We start from the raw sequence: 26,239 nt of genomic DNA, 5'->3' as shown, positions 1-26,239 counted from the left end.
ACAGACCCAGGGGTTTCATCATATAACCATATAACAATTATAGCACAGAAACAGGCCATCTCGGCCCTTCTAGTCCGTGCTGAACTCTTACTCTCACCTAGTCCCACCAACCTGCACTCAGCCCATAACCCTCCATTCCTTTCCTGTCCATATATCTATCCAATTTAACTTTAAATGACAACATCGAACCTGCCTCAACCACTTCTGCTGGAAGCTCGTTCCACACAGCTACCACTCTCTGAATAAAGAAGTTCCCCCTCATGTTACCCTGAAACTTTTGCCCCTTAACTCTCAACTCATGTCCTCTTGTTTGAATCTCCCCCACTCTCAATGGAAAAATCCTATCCACGTCAACTCTATCTATCCCCCTCATAATTTTAAATACCTCTATCAAGTCCCCCCTCAACCTTCTACGTTCCAAAGAATAAAGACCCAACTTGTTCAACCTTTCTCTGTAACTTAGGTGACGAAACCCAGGTAACATTCTAGTAATGTTCTACCTCCCTCACATCTTATGGGTCTTTACCTCCATACTTGCTGATTTCAGTCTTTGACCTTCAGGCTTTTCTCTCTTGACCCACTGAACTCTGAGCTTCGACCTGTGGGCATCTATATTCAGACTAGCTGAGCTCTGAAATTTGACCTCTGGCTTTACCTTCTGCAAATTCAGGCTGAGCTGCCCCTTGAGACAACAGCTCCAACAGCTGCAGTCCCTGATGTTTTCAAACGGGCTAATGAGTTGAAACAGTGCCAATGAATGTCTACATCTCTGTTTATCAAGTCTTTTTGAATGTGCGCTTCTACATACCAGGCTGCGTTCCGGTAAATCGTTACCCAACCTTCTCGCAGACTCTGTGTCTGGAAGTCTGATAAATAACAATAGACTTCTGATGAAGGATCTCTGTCCAAAATGTCAAATCTTAATTCTCCTCCATCGATACTGCCTGACTTTCTGAGTTCCTCCAACATTTTGAGTGTAGTGCTGAAGTTTTCCATCATCAACCGAATCTCTTGTATTTAGGATGCTAACTAAGGTCCTGTTAGGATTTTATATAGGTCCATTATTACTGCTTAGTTTTAATACTCAACTTCTCATAATAAAACCTTGAATTCCATTAGCTTTTTTATGATCTTATTAGCTAGAGATATAACTTTAATGTGCTGCAAATCTGGACATACAGATCCTTTATAGTAACAGGCCCTGTTTGGGTAATTATTACATTTTAAAAACATACTTGTTAAGTATTTGTTACAAAGAGCAAAGGAAGAGAACCCAAAGGCAGGACACAGGCACGAAGATTGAGTTTGGATGTTTACTCAGGCGTAAACGCCGGACAGCAAGCAGGAGGGATCTTGACATGGAATCACGATATTGTACCTTGACACGGAGCCTTGACTCAGAGAAACAGAGTCTCATAGGTAAACCTTGGAACTGGAGCTGAACTTAGAACAAAGGGTTCTAAGCGGTCAAGAAATGTAGTTACACACAGGAAAAAGACCAACGATCTGGCGACTAGTGGTTGTGACGCTGGGGTTCTTATACTGCAATTCTTGATGGAAACCAGGTGTGCTGTCATCAAAGCGAATTAGAAGCAATTGGGAAATAAACGGTCGGAACTGAGGCAAAATCAAAGGGAATTAGGAGCAAGATAGGGAATTAACGATCGGGACCATGACAGTATTTGCTGATATTGAATTCCATATGACTCATTTTAGCCCATTCCTCCATTTTATATCCATCTCTTTCCATCTTCAAAGTTCAAAGTAAATTTATTATTGAAGTACGTATGCATCACCATATACTGTCCTTGTAGGCATTCACAGAAGAACAAAGACGTACAATAGAATTAATGAAAATCTACGCCCAAAGACTGACAAACAACCAATGTGCAAATGAAGATAAGCTGCAAATACAAAAAGTAAGTAAGTAAATAAAGTAATACTGAGAACATGGGATGTAGTGTGCTTGAAAGTGAGTCCAGGGGTTGTGTTCAGTGAGGGAAGCTGTTTGGGAAAGTGATGGTTGAAGGGTAATAACTGCTACACAACCTGGTGATGTGGGACCTAAGGCTCCTGTACCTCATTCCTGATGGCAGCAGCAAGAGTAGATCATGGCCTGGATGGTGGAGCTCCCTGATGATGGACTCTGCTTTCTTGTGGCAGTGCTCTTTAGTCTTTGAATCTAATTAAAATAACAACCATTGTGACATTACCTCAACATTTCAACAAAACACAAGTCATTGGCTCAGATCCAAATCACATACATTGGCAGTAAATGGAAGTGACTTTCGAACACACTTAAAACTGACTATCCAGCCTTCTGCCTCCCTCTCCTCAAAGGTAACACATTTCCTCTCTTTCCCAGTTCGGAGAAGTGTCTCTGACACAAAACATCCATTCTGTTCCTGTTTGCTGCCTGAATTGCTGAGTGTTTCCAGCATTTCCCTTTTTTCTATTTCAGATTTTCATCACTAGTTTTTAAAAATGCTTTTCACTTCTGATGTTTTTTTAGTTCCTTTGATTAGATCATGGCTCATCCTTAACCCTCAATGTTATTTTCTTGTTCTAACCTCATTCTAACCCTATTTCCTTGACTCATTCAATATCTAAGGGAATAAATTGACCTTAATAAGTACACTTTATATTTCATTTGGGTAGCATCAAACCTGATTACATGAATATCAATTTCTCCTTCTCCTAAAAAAACAATTCCCTCCCCTACTTCTATTCCCACTCTGGCCTCTTACCTCTTCTCACCTACCTACCTATCCCCTCCCTCTGGATCCCCTTCTCCTTCCCTTTCTCTTATGACCCACTCTCTTACCAGATTCTTTCTTCTCCAGCCCTTTGTCTTTCCCACTCACCTGGCTTCACCTATCACCTTCCAGCTATCCTCCTTCCCCCCGCCCCGCAATCTTTCTATTCTTCCTGTCCAGTCCTGAAGAAGGGTCTCAGCCCAAAACATCAGCTGGTTATTCATTTCCACAGATACTACTGATTTGCTGAATTCTTCCAGCATTTTGTGTAAGATGACCTTTGTTTTAAATCTACTCAGTGAGTGAACTTCCATGGGCCTTTGAATTAGAGAGTTGCAAAGGTTCATTACCCCCTTCAGGGTGAAGAAATCCCTTCTTATCTCTGGTCTGAATTACTAATCTCTTGAAAAAGGATCTAGTGCTTTCACGGTGTATATGATGAATAAACTCTTCTCAGGCTTCCAGCCAGGTACAGTTATCGACTTTCGATAACAAACTCTGCCATCTTCATCAAAGATGATGCCTGGACATGTCTCATCTGGTGGTATTTATATCCCTGATGTCTGTCCCTCATGATTGGTTGGTCCTTATCCAATCAGGTTTCTGCTGTCCCACTTTGCTTACAATCGAATTCCAGCTCTTACTTAGCATGCTTGTTAAAAGTCTTTTCCCCTAGTTTTATCTCAATAACTTTCTTTGCCAGGTCCCAAAAGCCACTGGTGCAGTACAGTAGTTTTGTGCCATCAAAGTCAATCCGATGGCCATTATGAATGCAGTGTTCTGCTACCGCCGATTTTCCAGGTACAGGTGTCCCCTGCTTTTCGAACGTTCGCTTTATGAAACCTTGCTGTTACAAAAGACCTACATTAGTTACCTGTTTTTGCTAACAGAAGGTGTTTTCACTGTTACGAAAAAGGCAGCTTGCGCCCTGAGCAGCCAATCTCCTCCCCCAGAACTGCATTCTAGCCGGCATTGCTTAAACACGCGCCTGTGAGTAGCTGTTAGCAAGATGAGTTCTAAGGTATTGGAAAAGCCTAAAGGAGCTCGTGTTACACTTAGTGTAAAACTAGACATAATTAAGCGTTTCAATCGTGGTGAACAAAGTAAGGACAAAGTGAGTTTGGCTTGTGGAGGTTGGCGAAGATGATGTTGAAGAGGTTTTGGCATCCCATGACCAAGAACTGATAGATGAAGAGCTGATGCAATTGGAAGAAGAAAGGATAACAATTGAAACCGAATGCAGGGGCGAACGGACTAAAAGTGAAGTTGTCCAGGAACTGAACGTGAAGCAACTGCGTGAGATTTTCGCTGCAATAATTGCAGAAAAGTACGACTTTAATTTTGAAAGGGTATGTAGGTTTAGGGCATATTTGCAGGATGGTTTGAGTGCTTACAAAGAACTGTATGATAGAAAACTGTGCGAGGCTAAGCAGTCAAGCATACTGTCGTTGTTCAAGCCTTCCACATCAGCCACAGCAGATGACGAACCTCGACCTTCGACATCGAGGCAGGCAGACATAGAAGAAGATGACCTGCCTGCCCTGATGGAAACAAACGACGAAGAGATGACACCCCAGTGTCCCACCACCCCAACCCCTGGGCCACGGAGAATGCAGCGGTAGCTGAGACGCACCCAGCACATCTTTAAGAAAAAAGCTGAAATAAACAAGCTAATTAATTAGGTGCCGCCTGGCACGTAAATGTCGGCCCAGATCAGAGGAGATTGCCGATTGCGTCGCCTCTGATCTGGGCCGACATTTGATTGCCAGGGGGCACCTAATTAATTAGCTTGTTTATTTTGGCTTTTTTCTTAAAGATGTGCTGGGTATGTCCCGGCTACCGTTGCACCCCTGCATGCTTCGCGGCCATGTATCAGTCCACGGCCCAGAGATTGGGGGTCTATTGCACCACCCCAACCTCCGACGACTCAGCCTAACACACCATCATCAGTGTGCTCAGCGCTGTCTTCCCGATTCCGGTAAGTGATACTACACTATACATACATTATTTCTACTTTATATAGGCTGTGTATTTTTATGTGTTATTTGGTATGATTTGGCAGCTTCATAGCTTAAAGGTTACTGGAGAGAGTGTTTCTGCTGAGCGCGCTTACGCCGTGTTTCTGCCAAGAGTGCTTGCGTGAGATATTCGCTACAGAGAACAGTGCGGCAATGGTTGTAGAAAAGTATTTCTACTTTATATAGGCTGTGTATTTATCATATCATTCCTGCTTTTACTATATGTTACTGTTATTTTAGGTTTTATGTGTTACTTGGCATGATTTGGTAGGTTATTTTTTGGGTCTGCGAACGCTCACAAATTTTTCCCATAAAATAAATGGTAATTACTTCTTCACTTTATGACATTTCAGCTTACGAACCATTTCATAGGAACGCTCTACCTTCGGATGGCTGGGGAAATCTGTAACTCAAACTGATGCAGCTCCTGTGCTCCTTGATGTGGGTTTCCACCATGCATCCCACCTGGCTGATATCTGTTGCTCCGCATTCACAGGAAATCCTGTAAACACCAGCCGACCTGAGTCCCAGATCATCTATGACCCGCATAAGCTGTGATTTGAGCTTCCTTATGGGCTTGTGGATGGTATTAATCCGGTATTTCTTCAGGATCCTGGTGATCCTTCTGGACACTGTGGAAATATAAGGAAGACAGGCAGTAGCGACAATTTCCTCCTCGTTGTTAGGTTTCCTGGTTTTTCCGTCAACCTCTTTAAGGGCCCGACTGATTTCCTTCACCTTGTAGCCATTCTATAGGAACGTTGTGCATAATTATCTTATTTCCTCATGGAGACTCTCCTGGTCGGAAACAGTTTTCAACAATTAATCAAAGTAGAAAGTCCCGCTCTACATTGGGAGGCGTGATGGTGGCTGGTATTGTTGAGGTACAAGTTGTGTGAGTGGGTTTCAGACAGATGCCATTTCCGAGGCTGTCGTCCGATTTACATTGTATTAGAATGTCCAGGAACAGGAGGCAATCATTCAACTCCATTTCCATCACAGATTCCAGATACCCCAATCACGGGAAACTTTTCCTGCATTCACCAGAGATTTATGGGGGCAGAAGCAGCACAGAAATAGTCCCTGAGTCTCCGACACCTATCAATGGCACATTTGTACTGAGCCTTCATTACTCCATCATCCACTTCTCTTCCCCTCCCCCACCCTCCACTCAGATTCCACCACTCACCTACATTCTGGGGGCAATGGGATGCGGGAGGAAAGCTGGATCTGTGAATGAGGCTGTCAAACTACAGGCGAGCCTTTCAGATTACAGAGACCACCCCCCCCCCCCGCCCCACTTCTGGAACACTTAAATCACAACTTAAAAATCTGAAATTTGAAATGAAATTCTTTTCATTGGATTTGTGGAAGAAAAGTATGTAATTTAACATGAAAAATTATATTTTTGTCACCTCATCCAGGAAAATCGCGACATGGACCGCTTCCTAGAAATGCAACCTCCTCCCACCACCTCCTCCTCCCCATAACAGCTACATCTAATTCCCATTAAAAAGATAACTAGTTTACCTGTGGCACTCTTTGGACAGATGCTCATTGGTATTTCTTTTCCTAATTTGGCCACCCGTGACTCCAGAGTCAAACCAAAGATATTTATCTTCAGCGGGACTGGAAGGGCCACAGCATGAAATTCAGCATTTGGGTCAAGTTTCAAATCACTGAATCAGATTCATGTTTATTATCAGTGACAAATGTCGTGAAATATGTTACTTTTTGGCAGCAGTACAAGTGCAATTCCTAGAAAAGATCACTGTAAGTTACAATAAGAAATGTATAAAAAGTAAGTTGAGCAAGATAGTGAGGCAGTGTTCATGAACTGTTCAGGAAATCTGATGGTGGAGGGGGAAAAGCTGTTCCTAAAACATCGAGTGTGTGTCTTCTGGCTCCTGTACCTCCTGATGATCAGCAATGCGAAGAGGACATGTCCTGGCTGGTGGGGATCCTTAATGCTGCCTTTTTGAGGCATTGCCTTCTGAAGATTTCCTTGATGGTGGAGAGGCTAGACCCCCATGATGAAACAGCCTTATAACATAAAGCAACTGAAGCTGGATTGGCTCCACGAGATGGCATAGTTTTAAGGTGCTCGGAAGTGGGTGTGGGGGGCGGGGGATGTTAGAGGTAAGTTTTTCCTCACAGTGAGTGATGCATGTGTGGGATGCACTGCCAGTGACGGATACAATAGGGTCTTTTAAGACACTCTTAGACAGGTACATGGGGCTTAGAAAAATAGAGAGTTATGCAGTAGGGAAATTCTAGGTAGTTTCTAGAGTAGGTTACACAGTCGGCACAACTTTGTGGGCTGAAGGGCCTGTAATATGCTGTTGATTTTTATGTTCTGACATGTACCAAGACTCAGTGAAAAACCTAGTTTTCTGTGCCATTCATACTGATCATTTGAAAGCATACTGTAAGTACATTGAGGTAGTACAAAGTGGAAAACAATATCAGGGTACAGAGTATAGTGTTACATTGACAATTATTAAGAAAGTGCACTGCTGATTTACAAATAAAGTCCAAGAGGTATGATGAGGTTATGACATGAGCTCTTTGGTCTGAATGGGGCCCCGGAGAGCATTGAACTCTTTTAGAGCACCTGAATTGGTTAATTGTTGTCCAATACAAGTCGTTAATTGTTAAGAGTTTCTTGTGTTTTTCCTGAGTGACTTGTTCTTTGTAATGCGGTCTTCTGGTAGGCTTATTCAGTTTATCTTGATATGCTTGGAGATATTGTGTTACTTGCGCTATTTAAGTGATTGTCTGATTTGCACTAGTCGCAGGGTCCTAGTTTTGAGAATGTTACTTTTTGCTGTGTCGCTTGACCAAGTTCCTGATGTTCTTTTGGAATTATTATGAATAAACTTGCGTCGCTGTCTCTACATCAGAGTCCATCCTTCTTCTGCATTTGGGTTCCGATATTGCCAGCGCACTCCTAAAAGTTTGATTGAGGAATCAGCATATAAGAGATCCATCCAAGAGCCTTATAACAGCTGCATATAAGCTGCCCTTAAGCCTAATGGTACAGTATGTGCTTTCACGCTTTTGTATCTGTTGCCCAGTGGAAGGAGGGAGAAGGAGGGGTTTTTGATGTTGGCTACTTTCCCGACCAGCAGGAAGTGTGGACAGGGACACTGAGAGGAGGCTGATTTCCAAAATGGACTGGGCTGCGTTCACAACTCTATGGTAGAGAATTCCAAAGATTCACAACACGCTCAGAGAAGGTGCTTGCTAGAGTTTAGAAGAATGAGGGGAGATCTCATTGAAACCTATTGAATATTGCAAGGCCTAGATGGAGTGAATATGGAGAGGATGCTACCAATAGTGGGGAAGTCTAGGAACAGAGGGTACAGTCTCAGAATAGAAGGGCACCCATTAGAACAGAGATGAGGAAAATTTCTTTCGGCAGAGAGTGACAAGTCTGTAGAATTTGTTGCCACAGATGGCTGTGGAGACCAAGTCATTGGGTTTATTTAAAGCAGAGGTTGCTAGATTCTCAATTATTAAGGGTGTTAAAGGCTACAGGGAGAAGGCAGGAGAGGGATAATAGATCAGCCATGATGGAACAGCAGAGCAGACTAGAAGGGCCAAATGGCCTAATTCTGCTTCTATGTCTTAAGTTTTTATGGTCTAAGATATTCCTCCTTGTCCAATTAAATAGTTGATTCCAGATTCTGAAACCTTGTTTCCTGATTTTAGATTCCAATATGAGGAGGAACTTCCACTCAACATCTTCAAGTCAAGCACTTTGGGGAATCAGAGATGTGTACTAAATGCCAGCTTTGCCAGCCAGAAAATGAATAAGAAGAAAGCTCAGTATCAATTAAAATAGTGGAGAGGCTCTCCTTATCTCTACGTGCATCATAGTGTGACTGGACACACTAGTGTGCTCTTATAATTAATTGAAAATGTTGCTGGAAGTTCACAGCCTGCAATCTCTGTGTAACTAATCAAAAAAGAAATTCAGTCTATTTGTTGAACCTGCAGTTTTGCTCTAAATACAATTTATCAGCATACTTTGCTTGTATTTTTGGTAATTAAAACAGGAAATAAAACTGATAACATATTATGCAGGGAAAGCACAACAGGATAGTTGGATGCCCTGCTGAGAGCTTTATGAGAGATCTGGCACTTCCTTTGAGTCCTCCCTGGCTCACTGAGAATGTGTTAATTTTAGTGTCAACATTGCAATGAGTAAATTTTCTCAACGGGTAGTTTCATTCATCAATAGGGTTGGACAGAAACGGGTCTGCAAATGAATAGCCACCTCTAGTGAAACCCAGAGAGGTACTTAAATTGCATGTAATGAATGATTTGGGTTTTCCCATGAATGAATAAGGGGCCCTGTCTATTTCCTTATCAATTATTGCTCCACTCTCCCAAGGTTCTATTTCATATTTCAAAAATGAACTTTATTCCTAATAATAATGAATTATCTACAAAGGAATAAACACAGAGCAAAACTTTTTTTTATACTTGTGGTCAATATTTCAATAGTTTTTTTAAGTAATTGGACCATCCACCCCCATGTGTCCCCTACGGGTGAGACACCATTTCAGGGTTTGAGGGGTATCCCTACCCTACTCACACCTTCCATGTCCATTGGTGGACGGAGCCTAGACTGTGGTTCTTTCCCACAGTTCCTTTGTGATAATTGCACCATGTTTCTCAGCATGTACCCCTGCATCCTGGTCTATCCCATTAGGCAGCATTCCTCTGTGGGCATCTCGAAGTGCTGGCAGACCAAGCTCCGGGCAGACCAAAGAGAATCTTTCCCCGCGTTGATGATCTTCCAGCAGCACTTGATGCCCTTGATGCCCAGTGTGTGGCCTTTGGACCAGCTTGTAGATCATAGAGTCCTCTGTGTACACTCTCCAAAGTTAGACCATAAGACCATAAAATATAGAAGCAGAATTAGGACATTTGGCACATCAAGTCTGCTCTGCAATTTCATCATGGCTGATCCAGTTCCCTCTCAGTCCCAATCTCCTGCCTTCTCCCCATATCCCTTCATGCCCTGACGAATCAAGAATCTGTCAACCTCTGGCTTAAATATACATAAAGACTCAGTCTCCACAGCTGCCGTGGTAATGAATTTCACAGATTCACCACTCTCTGGTTAAAGAAATTCCTCTTCATTCTGAATGGATGTCTCTCTATTCTGAGGTTCTATCGTCTGGTCTTAGACTCCCCCACCATAGGAAGCATCCGCTAATGAGGCCTTTCAACATTTAATAGGTTTCAGTGAGATCCCCCCTCCTCATCCTTCTGAATTCCAGTGAGTACAGGCCCAGAGTTGCTGAAGTGTGTCATTGTCTCTTGTATCTATGCCTGTCTTCCCTACAAACTCTCCAGCTGTCTGAAATGCCTGTCACCACCTTTGAGACGATGTGAATCATTATTGCTTTGTCCGTAAGGGGTGGCATGGTAGCATAGCTTTACAGCAGCAGTGGCCCGAGTTCAATTCCCACCACTGACCGTAGGGAGTTTGTACGTTTTCCTCGTGACCACATGGGTTTCCTCTGGGTGCTCTGGTTTCTTCTCACGGTCCAAAGGTTAGTAGAATAATTGGTCATTGTAAACTTTCCTGTGATTAGGCCGAGGTTAAATTTGTCAGCTGCTGGGTGGTGCGGCTCATTGGCTTGTTGGAAGGGCTTGTTCTGTGGTGTATCTTCAAACAAATAGTCGATCAATCAAACAAGCAAACAAATAAATAAGTAACCATTCAACACCTTAGAGAATGCATTTCATCCACTTCTGGTGGCCAGTGTGTGTGGTCATCAGATTACAGAGGGATCCACTAACTGTCCATTCTCTTCTTACCTCCAGCAGGAAGTTAAAAATAAACTGCAGTGTGAAGGGTTTACTTTGTAAACTGTACACGCTATCTGCCGGCCGAAAGCTGTTGCCGCTGTGCTAGTTATCGAAGAACTCTGCAATCTTTCCATTGGCAGCTTCTGGCACCACAGTATTGGCATCCAGCATCAAAATACCACCACCACATAAACACGAGAAATTCTGAAGAGGCTGGAAATCCAAAACAATGCACGCAAAATGCAGGAGGAACTCAGCAGGTCAGGCAGCATCTATGGAAATGAATAAACAGTCGACATTTCAGGCTGAGACCCTTCTTCAGGATTGGAAGGGAAGGGGGAAGGCACCAGAAAGCATATAAATGTAGTGTGCGTGGAGCTCTGGTTCCCTCTGGGTCACTGTGGACTGTGGGTCACTCAAACAGTGCCGCGCAGGGCTTCCCAAACTAGGATCCGCGGACCCCTTGGTTGATGGTAAGGCTCATTGGCATAAAAACTTGGGCTTTTGGATGTGTGCTGCAGGTAGAGGGCCTGTGAGAGTAGCTCTGTAACTTGAACATTGTAGTGTTTGTCTTGGTTTTGTTGATAAATAGTTAAAAACTTACATGTCCTGGTGTCTTCTGTCACCTTTACCAAATCGGCAAGCTTCCCTCCCTGCAACGTGAACAGAAACCCTCAGACCAGGAGAAGCGGAGGCTCGGGGTGAACTGAATGAGAAGGGTGAAACAATAAGAAATCCTACTGAAATGTTAAAATAGAAGTGGGTCAGTCAAAGGCAGGAAGTGAGTAGAGAAAGCTAATGTCTTAAGTTCAATCTACTCTTGGGGTTGGGGTTAATAATTTACTGTCTGTAGAAAAAAAAACAGGGAGAGAGAGAGACTGAGGTTCTTCCAGTGCTCTCTGTATCTTCTTGAACACTTCTGTAGTGTAGTCTCTGTTGCAAATTAGAAGACACAGCAGTCTACCTGAGCACAGCAAGATGACACAAGCTGCAATGTTCCAACATTTTCATGAGTTTAGCTGCTGGCGTAGTGGCATCTGCACTGGACTTAAGGGGCAATGGTCCCCGCTTCGAATCTCACCGGCTCCTTGCACACTTTCCATCCGTGCTGGGTTGGGCATCAAGCCTCGTAAAACAGGCAAACACTAAATAAAAGACAAGGTTGTAGCCCAATGCGGCAGTGAGGTGTGGGAGGGTATCATTATTATTCAATGACATGATGAATTGGGGCTGTTGTATACTAGAAGTGGAAGGAGAGGCTGCAAAGGAGATCTAGCAGGTTGCCTGGATTAGAGAGCATGTCTTATAAGGATAGGTTGTGTAAGCGAGAGCTTTTTTCTTTGGATTGAAGGAGGATGACAGGTGACTTTGTAGCTTTGTACAAGGTGATAAGAGGCATAGATCAAGCGGACAGCCAGAGATTTTTTTTCACAGGCTAACATGAGGGGCTTAATTTAAAGGTGATTGGAAGAAAGTATAGGGGGTAATGTCAGAGGTAGGTTCTTTACTCAGAGAGTGGCAGGCACATGGAATGCTCTGCCAGAGATGATGTCAGAGGCAGATACATTAGGGCCATTTAAGAGGCTCTTAGATAGGAACATGGATGATAAAAAAAATGGAGGGCTATGTAGGAAGGAAGGATTAGATTGAGTACGTTATAAGATCAGCACAACAGTTTTTCATTCTCATAATCCTTAACACCCTTACCAATTTTGCTGTTGTTGTTTTGTTACTTGCTGTGCTCTGTGTTCTGCTGAGCATTGTGGGCACACTGTGTTAACACCGGAATGATACTTGTCGGCTGCCTCCAGCACATCTTTTGGCTGTGTTGGCTGTTAACACAAGTGATGCATGTCACTGAGAGTTTCAACATACATGTGATAAATAAATGAATCTGAATCTGAATTAGTAAGTTTCCTCAACGTCCTTCTGAATTACGGTCAGTGCAGGCCCAGCGACATCAAATGTTCCTCATATGTTAATCCTTTCATTCCTGGGATCATTCTTATGAACCTTCTCTGGTTGCCCAAATCTTTCCTTAGACACCAGACATTTCTCAGAATGAAAGCTGGGCAGTTGGCTTATTGTTGTCACAGACGGTTCACTGAGATACAACGAAAAACTTAATTTTGCATGCCATCTGTACAGATCATTTCACAATATAGTTATATCAAGGTAGTACAAGGGGAAAATAACAACAAATGAAGAATATCATGTTACAGTTACAGGTAGACAATGGCCATTAACCATTATGGTGCTACAGTTACAAGGTTCCATACATGGGCCATTGACAGAGTAGATTGTGAGGACGTGAGTTCATCTTTATCATACAAGAGGTCAATTCAATAGATTTATAACAGTGGGATAGAAGCCATGCTTGAGCCCTCTGCCGCATGTTTTCAAGCTTTTGAATTATCTTCCCAATGGAAGGGACATTTAAGAGACTCTTAGACGGGCACGTGGATGAAAAAAAAATTGAAGAGTTATGTGGGATGGAAGGGCTAGATTGATCAATGTGTAGGTTAAAACAATGTGGGCCGAAGGGCCTGTATTGTGCGGTTCTTTGTTCTAAATTCTAGATAGGAGAGGACATAAATTCCCACTCATCTTCTAGAGTGATGAATACAAGGGGAAGATTCACAGCAACAGCGACTAATCTGATATCCCCTGTTCGATCTCCTTCTCTGGGTAGGAAAGTGTTTGAAGGTTACAGGGACACACATGATTAAATACTCCAGCAAACAGTAGCGACTGTAATCTACCGAACAATCAACATCGAGTGAAATAAATAGCAGCACGACTGAGCAGGGATGATAGTGGGATAATTGTCTTCTCAGCCAACTCTTCTGCCTTTACATCTCGCAGCGCTTGTCGACCTGGCTAGTGGTGTTGCAGATTCTCTTCAGCTTGATGACAGACTCCCAGACACTCCCTGCACTGAGCCATTCTTCTCTTCAGGGGCTACTTGGCCTCACAAGTTTGTTGCAAGCACAACAGTTAGCCTAATGCTATTACAGCACCGGCTGCAAGATCGGGGATCAATTGCCACTGCTGTCCGTAAGGAGTCTATACATTCACCCCATGATGGTGTGGGTTTCCTCTAGCTGCTCTGATTTCCTCCCACAGTCCAAAGACGTACAGTTAGAGTTAGTTGTGGGCCTGCTGTGTTGGCACCAGGAACATGCTGATACTTGTGGGTTACCCCTGGCACTATCAGCATAAGCAACACATTTCGCAGTATCACAAACAAGAGAAAAATCTGCAAATCCTGGCAATCCAAGCGGCACACACAAAATATTGGAGGAACTCAGCAGGCCAGGCAAAACCTACGGAATAGAGTACAGTCAATATGTCGGGCCAAGGTCCTTTCAGCAGGACTGGAGAAAAAAAAGATGAAGAGTAGAGTTAAAAGGAGGGGGGGGCAGGGAGAGAGAAACGCAAGGTGATAGGTGAAACCAGGAGGGAGAGGGGGTGAAGTAAAGAGCTGGGAAGTTGATTGGTGAAAGGGATACAGGGTTGGAGAAGGGGGCATCTAATAGGAGAGGACAGAAGGCCATGGAAGAAAGAAAAGGAGGGGAGGAATACGAGAAGGAAACGATGGGCAGGCAAGGAAGTAAGGTGAGAAAGGGAAAAGGGGATGGAGAATGGTGAATGAGATGGGCAGGGAGCATTACTGGAAGTTTGAGATATTGATGTTCATGCCATCAGGTTGAAGGCCACTCAGATGGAATATAAGGTGTTGTTCTTGCAATCTGAGTGTGGCCTCATCGCGACAGTAGAGGAGGCCATGGATAGACATATTAGAATGGGAAATAGAATTAAAATGGGTGGCCACTAGGAACTCACTGAGTTCCTCCAGCTGGTTGTCTGCTGCTCCAGATTCTAGTATCTATCATCTCTTGTGCTGAAAAATGCTGTCCTTCTATTGAATTGGAGCATGATTAATTATTTATCTGCCATGGTTGCATATCCTGCCAGGAGCATATTAACTAGTAGGCAGGCTTGAGGCACTGAGTCTCTCTTCCTGCTCCAGTCGCCTTGTGTTATATGTTCTCTCAAAGGATCTCTCTGATCTTGTGTGTTGCTTGGATTTTCAGCATCTGTAGATTTTCTCTTGTTTTTGACTAAGGATTCATTTTCTGCATTCTCATTTAGACTTCTTCCCTGCAAATCTTGATGCTGTCAGTAACAAACATGGTGAAAGGCTTCACCAGATCATTGCGGTCATGGAGAAATGGAATCAGGCCAACTGGAAACCATCAAGGCTGGCTGATTATTGTTGGGCACTTATAAGTGAGAAGCCTCAGACACTGACTACAAATGAAAATCATCAACAAAGCACTTTTAGCTTAGTTGAACTATTGCAAAGCGTCAGCACCATTTATGCAATTAAATGTATTATATTCAATAAAAGTTAATGTCTTGCTTCTCCAAAGTCCTGCGTGATACAAGCATTCTGAAATTATATTTGTGATCAGCTTCAAGCAGACTACCATAAACAAAAAATTCTGAGGAAGCAGCACTTTTGAAAAAAAACTGTTGCCCAGTGTAATAAATGTATTTTGTACTTGGTTCTTCACACTTTATAACCAATAGTGTTTAGGGTTGTGTTGTTTGGTTCTAGAACTGAATGTTGAGGTTGTGGTTGTGGTTCTATGGAATGCTCTGCCTCAGAAGGCAGTGGAGGCCAATTCTCTGGATTCTTTCAAAAAGAGTTAGATAGAGGTCTTAAAGATAGCGGAGTCAAGGGGTATGGGGAGAAGGCAGGAACAGGGTACTGATCAGCCATGATCACAGTGAGTGATGGTGCTGGCTCGAAGGGCTGAATGGCCTACTCCTGCACCTATTGTCTATTGAATGGTTGGAGGGAAGTAGCTGTTCTTGAACATAATAAAGTTTCCAGATGCTGGAAATTCAGAGCAACACACACAAAATGCTGGAGGAACTCAGCAGGTCAGGCAGCATCCATGGAAGTGAGTAGATAGTCGATGTTTTGTGCTGAGAGAAGGATCTTTTCCTGAAACATTGACTATCTATTCATTTCCATAGATGCTGCCTGACCTGCTGAGTTCCTCCAGCATTTTGTGTGAGTGGCTGTTGCTGAACCTGGTTCAGACTTCTGTACTTTCTGCCCGATGGTAGCTGTGAGAAAATGGCACAGCCAGGATGGTGGGGATCTTTGATGATGGATTATGTCTTCTTGAGACAGCACCTCCTGTAGATAGCACTTATGGTGGGCAGAGATGTGCCTGTGATGCATTAGACTGAATCCATTATTATCTGCACTTTCTTACATTCCTGTGCATTCAGATTGCTGTAGCAGACCGTGATGTAACCAGTTAAAATACTTTCAACAGCATATCAGTAGGAGTTTGTTAGACTGTTCAGTGACAAGTTGAACCTCCTTAACCTCCGAGGAAGGTAAAGATGCTGGCATGCTTTCCTTGTGAATGCACCTACATGCTGGGTCTAGAACAGGTCATCCGATATGTCAACGCCCAGGAATTTAAAGCTGCTGACTTTCCCACTGATCCCCTAATGTAGACTTGTTTAAAGATTGACCTGAAAGATGCCACGGCTCACTGGACCCTGGAGAGCAGGATTAAAAATAGCTGTCAAAATCCACAAAGAAATCTACTTCATAGGAAATCAAAAGGACAAAACAGTCAACTGACTTTGCTGTGTGTGGAAAAAGTCATTTTTGAAAGTGGCTTTGAATTATGTCACATAAAAGCAAACCACTGGGGGAACACAGGGACATGACAGTCTGCAGATGCTGGAACCGGAAGCAACATACAACGTGCTGGAAGAACTCAGCAAGTCATGCAGCATCTGAGGGAAGAAGCAAAGTGTCCCGGTGCAGGTTTTCCACTGGAAATGTTGACAGTTTCTTTCCTCCCACAGATGCTGCTCGACTTGGTGAGTTCCTCCAGCAGATTGTTTGTTTCTAGAGGAATTCAATGGTTTCAACAGCACCTGTGAAGAGAAAGGAACTGCCAACGTTTCGGATTGAGATCTTGCATCAGTGGAGAGACGAGAGAGGCAATATAAAGAGAAGAATGGGAGCGGTGGTACAGGGGCTAGTTGGTGATAAGTGAACTGAGTAGACGTGAACTGGTAGACTCAGGTGAACGGAGGAGACTACACTTTGTCTTTGATGGGCACGAGTAGTGAAACTCAAAGTCAAAGTAAAATTTGTTGTCAACGTACATATATTTATCTATTTTTATTTATTTATTGACATACAGTGTGGAATACGCCCTTCCGGCCCAACGAGCCGCACCCCCCAGCAACCCACTGATTTAACCCTAGCCTAATCACAGGACAACTTACCAATTAACCTACCAACCAGTACATCTTTGGAGTGTGGGAGGAAATTGGAGCTCCCGGAGGAAACCCATGTTTTCTCGGTGGAGGACGTACGGACTCCTTACAGAGGATGCCAGGACTGAACTCAGAACTCCAGCGCTCCAAACTGTAGTAGTGTCAAACTGCCATATGGCTGTGGTGTACCTGTGGTAGTATGCTACCATATATTACCTTGACATTCATTTTCTTGCAGGACTTTAAAATAGAATTTACAAAAAAAAAACATATATTAAGACAGACAAACAACCAAAGTGTAAAAGACAAATTGTATAAAAAAATACTGAGAACATGAGTTGTAAAGGGTCCTTGAAAGTGAGTCCGTAGGTTGTAGAATAGAGTTGTGGTGAGTGAAGATATCCACACCAGTTCAAGAGCCTGAAGGTTGGACAGATATAGACCACGTACAGGCAGAAGAGATTTAATTTAATTTGCAGTCATGTTCAGCATAGACATCATGGGCTGAAGGGCCTGGTCGTGAGCTGTGCTGTTCTATGTTCGATGTTCTATACCTGTGCTGCGGCAGATACTGGAGATATCTTCCGTGTTATTTGGAGATCACAAATAGATCATGTTCACAGCAAGGTGATATTCAATCCTCCAGAGGACAGGAGAAAAGTCCATCTGAGGTGGTCCGGGTTTTGATCTGTCTGGACATGTGGCTCCATCAGGTAGACCCCATGTATCAGCAAACACCATGTGTTAATGAAAGCAAGGTCCTCAAAAGAGTGTCTGGTCCAATACTGCATCAAAGTTCAAAGTAAATTTTACGACCAGAGACACACTGTATATGTCACCACATACAACCTTGAGAGTTTTTTTCTTGCAGGCATGCTCAGCAAATCTATAGACTACTAACTGGAACAGGATCAATGAAAGATCAAGTAGAGCATAGAAGACAACAAACTGTGCAAATATAAATATAAATACATAGCAATAAACAATGAGAGCATAAAATAACAAGACAAAAAGCTCTTAAAAGTGAGGTCATTGGTTGTGGGAACATCTCAATAGATGAGTGTAGTCATGATGGTCGAGGGGTAGTAACTGTTCTAGAAACACATGTGGTGCATGTTATTCTTAAAGGTGGCTTTAAACTACAGGTTTGGTAAGGCACTGGAAGAACTCAATGGGTCAGGCAGCATCTATGGAAAGAAATGGGCAGTCAATGCTTTGGGTCAATTACCTACAACTGGATTGGAAAGAGGAAGAGGGATAGCTACTGTAAAAATGCAAGGGAAAGGGCAGACAAGAGATATAGGTAGATCCATGTGAGGGGAATAATATAAAGCTGAGGAAGGGGATAGAATGGGAATGATGTCAGAAGCTGGGAGGAGATATGTGGAAGTGACAAAGTGCTGAAGGTGATGGGATCTGATAGGAGAAGAAGGTATAACGTGGAATAAAGGGAGGGAGTTGAGGCAGGGGACAAGTGGGAGGACTGCATGGTACTGAGGGTGAGAGAGGGTAAAGAGGATGATGAGTTTTCTAAGAGAGATCAAAATAGAAGAGTTTTGGTTGAGCTCAGATTCACTCAGGGAGGCTGGGCAGAGTGCATTGGAACTATCAATTCACGACACTCTGGCCTGGTGTCTAGATTCTCCCATGGAGAATAGTTAATGAAATTAGATGACTAGCAACACATTTGACTCTCTATTTACCCAGGGGGAAAGGAAGGCATTGGGTTAGAGGTAGGGGGTGGGGAACAGTACATTGATTGTGTTCGGGGAGAGCCAGATATTGTGAGCGCTCCCTCGAGTGTTCTCACATTACACCCTGACCTCCTTGCAATATCACATTAGTTGTGCTATCTTCTGTAATATAAACCACAGCACCCTCCCACATTGACACACACCATTTACCGTATATTCACCCAGTGCAATTTTATTTCATTCTACAGTCGCAACTTTACCTTGCTGAGAGAGAAAAAAACGTCCTGCAGTAACGTTCCCCTGGGCCCTCTTGCATGATTTAATTTCATTCTTTCCTTTATTGTTTGACTTTAAGAAGTGCATTGTGTCATTGTCAACAGATTTGGTGACACTTCAACACACTCTGTTTAATTGGGTTCCGTTTGATCTCTTTCCCGAGATTATTAATCTTCTTCCTTTAAGACATTATTGACTTGACTTACAGTTCTCCTGAAGACCCAGAAAACTGGTGGAAGCTATTCTAACACAGTATGGATTATAATTCCAGCAGAGTGTAAAGTGGAAAAATTAGATTAACTTTTCCACTTTGATTAAAATCTCTTACTGATTCACCTGGAGCTAAATCTAAGAGATACCACATGAAACACACATAAAAGTTGCTGGTGAACGCAGCAGGCCAGGCAGCATCTCTAGGAAGAGGTACAGTCGACGTTTCGGGCCGAGACCCTTCATCAGGACTAACTGAAAGTAGAGCTAGTAAGAGATTTGAAAGTGGGAGGGGGAGGGGGAGATCCAAAATGATAGGAGAAGATAAGAGGGGGAGGGATGGAGCCAAAAGCTGGACAGGTGATTGGCAAAAGGGATATGAGAGGATCATGGGACAGGAGGCCGAGGGAGAAAGAAAAGGGGGAGGGGGGAAAAACAGAGGATGGGCAGGGGGTACAGTGAGGGGGACAGAGGGAGAAATTGTTCTTGTACTCTATTCAGGAGCACGTGGCAAGTTGTGCGCTGCCTGTCCATTTACAGTGCACATTATTGGGATAATTCACTCTGACTCTGAGAGGTGCGACTCTTTAAAGTGCTGACTGATATTTTATGTTCATGTTCATTGTTTGCTTCTGCAGCACTTTGGGTTTATAGTTTGCTGTTTTGAATTTTATATAGAGTTACAGAGTCATATAGCATGATTCAAGGCCTTCAGATCAGCCAGTCCACGCTGAATATGGTGCGCACCAAGCTAGTTCTAATTTCCTATATTCAGTCCATGTTGTTCTAATTCCTGCCACTCCACATTCCTGTCCACATTCTTCTTAAATTATCCTATATTCGCCACATGTTTCATCATTCGGGCAATTGATATATGCTTTTTATGTGATTAAGCACATTCAGCTTTTATTTTGAAATGTGCAGTTTCAGATCTGTATTAGGCCACTTCCGGTGCAGTCAGGAAATAGTAAGTAGGAAAGCATAATGGCTGGCAGAAAGTCAGAGGTTTATGTTAGGAGCAAAAGAAGTTTCTATCTAAAGCCATCCCTGTTGCTTCTCCACCAGAAGCATTGCTTGTAAGTTGATGTTATGTTGTCTAGGAGTTAATTTAATGGTATCATTAAGATTTTGCTGAAATAGAATTATCTTTGAGTTTATTAGACATAAACCTGGAAGTTAATGGTTTACACACACTATTAACCTGTAATATTTACTTGTCAGAATCCTATAATACTTACCTGCCGGAAACTTAGCAAAGTTCTTACTTATCTGTGTATATTTACTTGTGTGAGTGGAACAATGCGGTAATTGCTCTGTATTTTGTTGTTATTCAGTTTCACTCCCTTTTCACCATGCCACGCCACTGAGTCTGCAATAAAACCAAGGAGCTAGGAGGCTATACCCTGACTCTCATGTCATTTTTGAATGGACTTTGGCTGACTGTCTAGTTGATGTTACAAATTAACAAGGGCAGTACACCACCTGCTGCGTGAAAATGTTGCCTCTCAGGTCTATTTTAAGCTTTTACCTCACACTCTACTCTGGGAAAAAAACTGCTACCATCCACATTTCTCTTTGGAACACAGCCCCTCATTGTATATTCCAAGGAATAAGGACCTAGCTTGGCCAATTGCTCCCTTTAACTCAAACACTCAGAAATCTTTTCTGAACTCTCTCCAGTTTAACCACATATTTCCAATAAAAGGGTGACAGTATTCCAAGTGCAGCCTCACCAACGACTTGTATAACTGCAACATAATGTCCCAATTCCTGTACTCAATAGCCTGCCTGATAAATATGGCAAAACATATGCATAAACACAAGAGATTCTGCAGATAGCTGGAAATACAGAGGAACACACACAACCCCTCCTCCTTCCCTTCCTCCCATGGTCCACTCTCCTCCCCTATCAGATTCTTTGTTCTTCAAACACTTTACCTTTTCCACCAATCATCTCCCAGCTTCTCATTTCATATCCCCTGTATCGCTTACCCAGCCTCTGGCTCACCTGGTCTCACCTATCAATTGCTATCTTGTACTCTCCTTCCTCTCCCCCAACCTTACTCTGGTTCCTTCCCCCTTCCTTTCCATTCCTGCTGAAGGGTCTCAGCCTGAAGCAACAACCCTTTATTCCTCTCCATAGATGCTACCTCACTTGCTGTGTTCCTGCAGCATTTTGTGTCTATGTTGTAGCTGATATGTTTCCAGAGTTCTGAAAAATGAAGTCCTATAGCGTAGGTATAAACTGCAGAGGCACAAGATGAATCTGTCTGAGTGATGACGCATAAATTAGTATAAAAGCAATATGCTGTGAAAACAGAAACTGCAGGAAATCATCAGAAAATCAGACAGCATCCACAAAATGTATTTTTTATTTCTTCACAACCTACGGGTTTTGCCAGTACTTGCTGACTACTTTGAGTTGGTGGCGTGGTGGCGTTGTGATTCGCGTAACGTTGTTACAGTGCCAGCAACCTGGGTTTATTTCATGCTGTTGTCTGTGAGGAGCTTGAACATTCTCTCCATAACTTTACGAGTTTCCTCCTGCTGCTCTGACTTGCTCCCACATTTCAAACCAAGTAAGTTAATTAGTCACATGGGCACAATTGGGCAGCACGGCCTCGTGGACGGGGAGGGCCTGTTACCAGGATGCATTTCTGTAATGTGAAAGTTTAGTCTACTTGTTGGTCGAAAGCAGCTTCTGCCGTGTCGGCCGTTGATTGGCCTGTTCAAAGGATGCAGCAGCTCCTTCCCGTTGGTTACCTTGTGTGCCACGGCCCTGGTGTCCGGTTCTGGATGTTTCTAGGCTTTTCTTTGTCTCCCGGTGCTCCTCTTCACACTGAGGCTGTGACCAGTGCTGCAGAACCATTAGGAAAGTGTGCTGCAGATATAGCAAGGCCCACATGCACACTTCGCTAAATATCTGATTAATGTTTAGCTTTGTAGTTGGGGAGACTTAATGAAGTTCCTCCTGAGTTTGAAGTGTTATTGAAAGTTTAGTGTCATAGTTTGTGTAACTTAGGGTGGCTTAGATGTTTGGTTGAATGTTTCACTGTTGGTATGTAAATAAATGGTTAATGTGCTTATTGATAATCAGTGTCTTCTGCCTCACATACCAAACCCATCGACCGGCTTTCTCCTAATAAATTCTTAAATAAAATAGTTCAAGAGGCAGCTAAATAAACAACTGTATTATTGGATCTAGATTCACATATGAGCTAGACTGGATAAAGATATCTTATTTGCTTTCCTGAAATAAATTGTAGAACAGAATGGATATGAATAATATTCACCATTTTCGTGGTGACCATAACTGATACTGATTAGCTTTTTAATTTCCAAATTAATTTAGTTGTTTGAATTTAAAATCCCAGCTGTTATGGAAAGATTTGGGTTAATCTAGGATACTGATTTAGTAATTTAATCTTTCTGGTTCCATTCCCAAAACATTTAGCATTCTAGGTTGATGACCTTTCAACAAATAAATTAACATTTAAGGCAGGCACTTTCATTAAAAAATTTAAATGAATTAGCTCCATTGATTGCAAATGGTCTGAAGATTTGACAGATCTCTTAGCTAGTTCTTTACATTTATATGGTTACACAGCTCATTGCCTGGAAAGAGTTGCCGTGAGCAAGTTATGAAAGCCAGTGCTAATCAGGAAGGAGAAGGGGATAGAGAGCTATGTGTCACCTCACAGCGACTCTGTGCTCAACAGTTTGCTGAACATGCCGCCTAGGCAGGGCAAATATCAGCGCATAAAAGTAAACATTCTCAAAACACATGGTGATTTAGTTCAATATTTACATGGCAATTTCATCCATTTATATTTAACTGGTATACAGTTACCATTTCAAGTCCAATTTCAAGTTTATTGTCATTTTAATTGCATTGAAATTTTCGTGGCATTTATACCCAAGTATAAATGTAAGTTTTCACAGATTCAGCACGTCATCTAAAATGGGGGAGGGGTTAAACTAGAATTGCAGGGGTTGGGAACCAGAACGTCAGAACATCAGAACAGATAGTGGAGTGGTTGTGGAGACAGATATTGTGAAGACAACATAAGGTCAGGAATCAAAAATTGATTTCAATACAAGGAAGTATTGTAGAACAGGCTGATGTGCCTCGGGCATGGATCAGCATGTGGAATTATGGCATTGTAGCCATTAGTGAGACTTGGTTGCAGAAGGGGCAGGACAGGCAACTCAGTGTTCAAGGGTTACTTTGTTTTAGATGTGATTGAACGGGAGGGATTAAAGGGAGAGGGACAACATTACTTGTCAGGGAAAATGTCACAGCAGTGCTCAGTCAGGCCAGATGAGAGAGCTCATCTAGTGAGACTTTGTGGGTAGAACTGAGGAATAAGAAAGGTATGACCATGTTAATGGGATTATATTGTAGGCCATTCAAAGGTCTGTGGGACTTAGAGGAGCAATTTGTAGAAAAATTGCTGACTGTTGCAAGCAACAAAAGGTAGGTGATTTTAACTTTACACATACTGACTACGACTCTCATACCGTAAAAGGGGTAGATGGAAAAGAGTTTGTCAAATGTGTTCAGGAATTTTTTTCTTATCAGTAGAGAGTGTGATACTAGATCTCTTATTAGGGAATGAGTCAGGGAAGGTGACAGAAGTTTGTGTAGGGGAACACTTTGCATCTAATAATCATAATTCCATTGTTTTTAAGGTAATTATGAAAAAGGATAGATCTGGTCCTTGAGTTGAGATTCTAAATTAGAGAAAGTCCAATTCTGGTGGTACCAGTAAGGAGAGGTACCAGCAAGTGTGGATTGAGATAAGTTTTCTGCAAAGGTGTATGTGGTAAGTGTGAGGCTTTCAAAAGTGAAATTTTGAGAGTAGAAAGTCTATAGGTTTCCATCAGAATAAAAGGCACGGATAACAGGTTTATGGAACCTTGGTTATCAAGAGATATTGAGGCCCTGGTTAAGAAAAAGAAGCATGGTACATAGAAGGTATAGGCAGGCAGAAACAGATGAGGTACTTGAGGGATGCAAGACAAGCAAGAGAAGACTTAAGAACAAAATCAGAAGGGTAAAATAAAACATGAGGCTGCTTTAGCAGACACAGTGAAAGAGAAATTTAAGTGCGTCTACAGATATATTAAGAGCAAAAGGATTGCAAGGGACAAAACTGGTCCCCTGGAAGATCAAAGTGGTAATCTGTGTGTGAAGCCAAAAGAGATGGGAGAGATCTTAAAATGGATTTTTACACCTGTGTTTACTTGTGAGACAGACGCTGAGTCTATAGATGTGAAGCAATGCAGCATCGAGTTCGTGGACCATATACAGATTACAGAAAAGGAAGTGCTTGCTGTCTTGGGCAGGCGTACTGCTAATTTTGCACTCAAAACGTTCCTAGAATGAATAGATAATTCAAAGGAATCGAAGTACATCATCATCAAAGAATATATATATTATACAACTTTGAGGTTTGTCTGCTTACAGGTAGCTACAAAGCAAGAAACCTGAAAGAACCCAATAAAAAAACAGAAAAAGATGAATGACCAATACCCCAAAGAGAAAAAACCCCACAAACCATGCAAACAATAGAAGCAAGCAACAACGCCAACATTGCCATCTGAATTGAGTCCATGGACCCGAGTATGGGCTGGAGTAGGCCCCATTACTTGGCCTCATGTTCATTTAGTGGGTCAAACCGCCGCAAAGCTCACAGACATGAACCGGAAGCAGCTGGGGCAGACTCACAGCCTCAGTGCTGCGGAGAGAGGAGTGAACATCAGCCCGACCCTTGCTGCCGGTCCTGGTACCCTGCCTTCCCTGTCTATCTGGGCCGGTGTTTAAATCATCCAAACACTGGGTCGGTGATTAATTTTGCATTGACTGATAAGCGTTGGCCATGCTTTCTTCTCACTGCAGCCACGGGGAAGCAGATACAGGTGCTTTAGGTTCCACACCACCAGGTTCAAGAACAATTACTACCCTTGAACCAACAGGCTCCTGAACCAGTTTGGATAACTTCACTCACCTCAACACTGACCTGATGGGCTCTCCAACTCATAGTCTCAGTATTATTTATTTATTGTTTTCTATATTGTATTTTCACAGTGTGAAATTTATTGTTATGTGGCAGTGGTACATTGCAATACATAATAATAAAAACTATAAATTACATTGAGAAGTATGCATAAAAATAGCTTAATTATGAACTGCAAAAGGGGAGGGAAAAGTACTGAGGAAGTGTTCAGGGGTTCGTTGTCCATTCAGAAACCTGATGCCGGAGGGGAAGAAGCCGTTCCTGATATGTTCAGTACGTACCTTCAGGATTTTGTACCTTCTCCTTGATGGTAGCAGTGACCCCCTGGATGATGGGGGTCCTTAATGATGGATGCCACCTTTTGTGGCATTGCCTTTTGGAGGTGCCCTTGATGCCGGGAAGGCTAATGCCCATGATGAGTGGATCTGGCTGATCTTACAACCTTCTGCAGCTTTTTCCAATCCTACCCAATGGTCGCTCCATACCAGATGGTAATGCAGCTAGTTAGGATGCTTTCCATGGTACACCTGTAGAAATTTGTGAACGTCTTTGGTGGCATACCAATTTTCCTCAAACTCTGAATGAAATATAGCCACAATTGTGCCTTCTTTGTAATTGCATCAGTAAGTTGGGCCCAAGATATATAATCAGAGATGTTAACATCCAGGATCTTGAAACTGCTCACCCTTTCCATTTCTGATCCCACGATGAGGATTTGTGTGTTCCCCAAACTTCCCCTTCCTGAAGTCCACAATCAATTCCTGGGTCTTACTGACGTTGAGTGTGAAGTTGTTGCTGTGATGCCACTCAACCAGCTGATCTATTTCACTCCTCGTCACCCTCTGAAATCCTGCCAATGGTTGTGTTGTCAGCAAATTTATAGATGGCAATAGGGGTGTATGTGGTGTTGGGGAGGGGTAGCACCTCTGGTGGGGGAACATGTCACGTCCTTTTCATGGCGGTTTGTCCACCCTTGGTCCTCACCTGGCACTCAGCTCTCACCTGTGGCTCCCCTTAGCTGTTTGCATGCGACAGCGGCCACACCCCGAGCAACGGCTTCAACAAGCCGGCTAAACCAGGTGAGGGTAGCCGACGGGTCTCAAACCCTCGGT

The sequence above is a fragment of the Mobula birostris genome, chromosome 4 (genome assembly GCF_030028105.1).
Source record: "Mobula birostris isolate sMobBir1 chromosome 4, sMobBir1.hap1, whole genome shotgun sequence".
NCBI lineage: Eukaryota > Metazoa > Chordata > Chondrichthyes > Myliobatiformes > Myliobatidae > Mobula > Mobula birostris.
Note: the sequence above shows the minus strand (reverse complement) of the source record.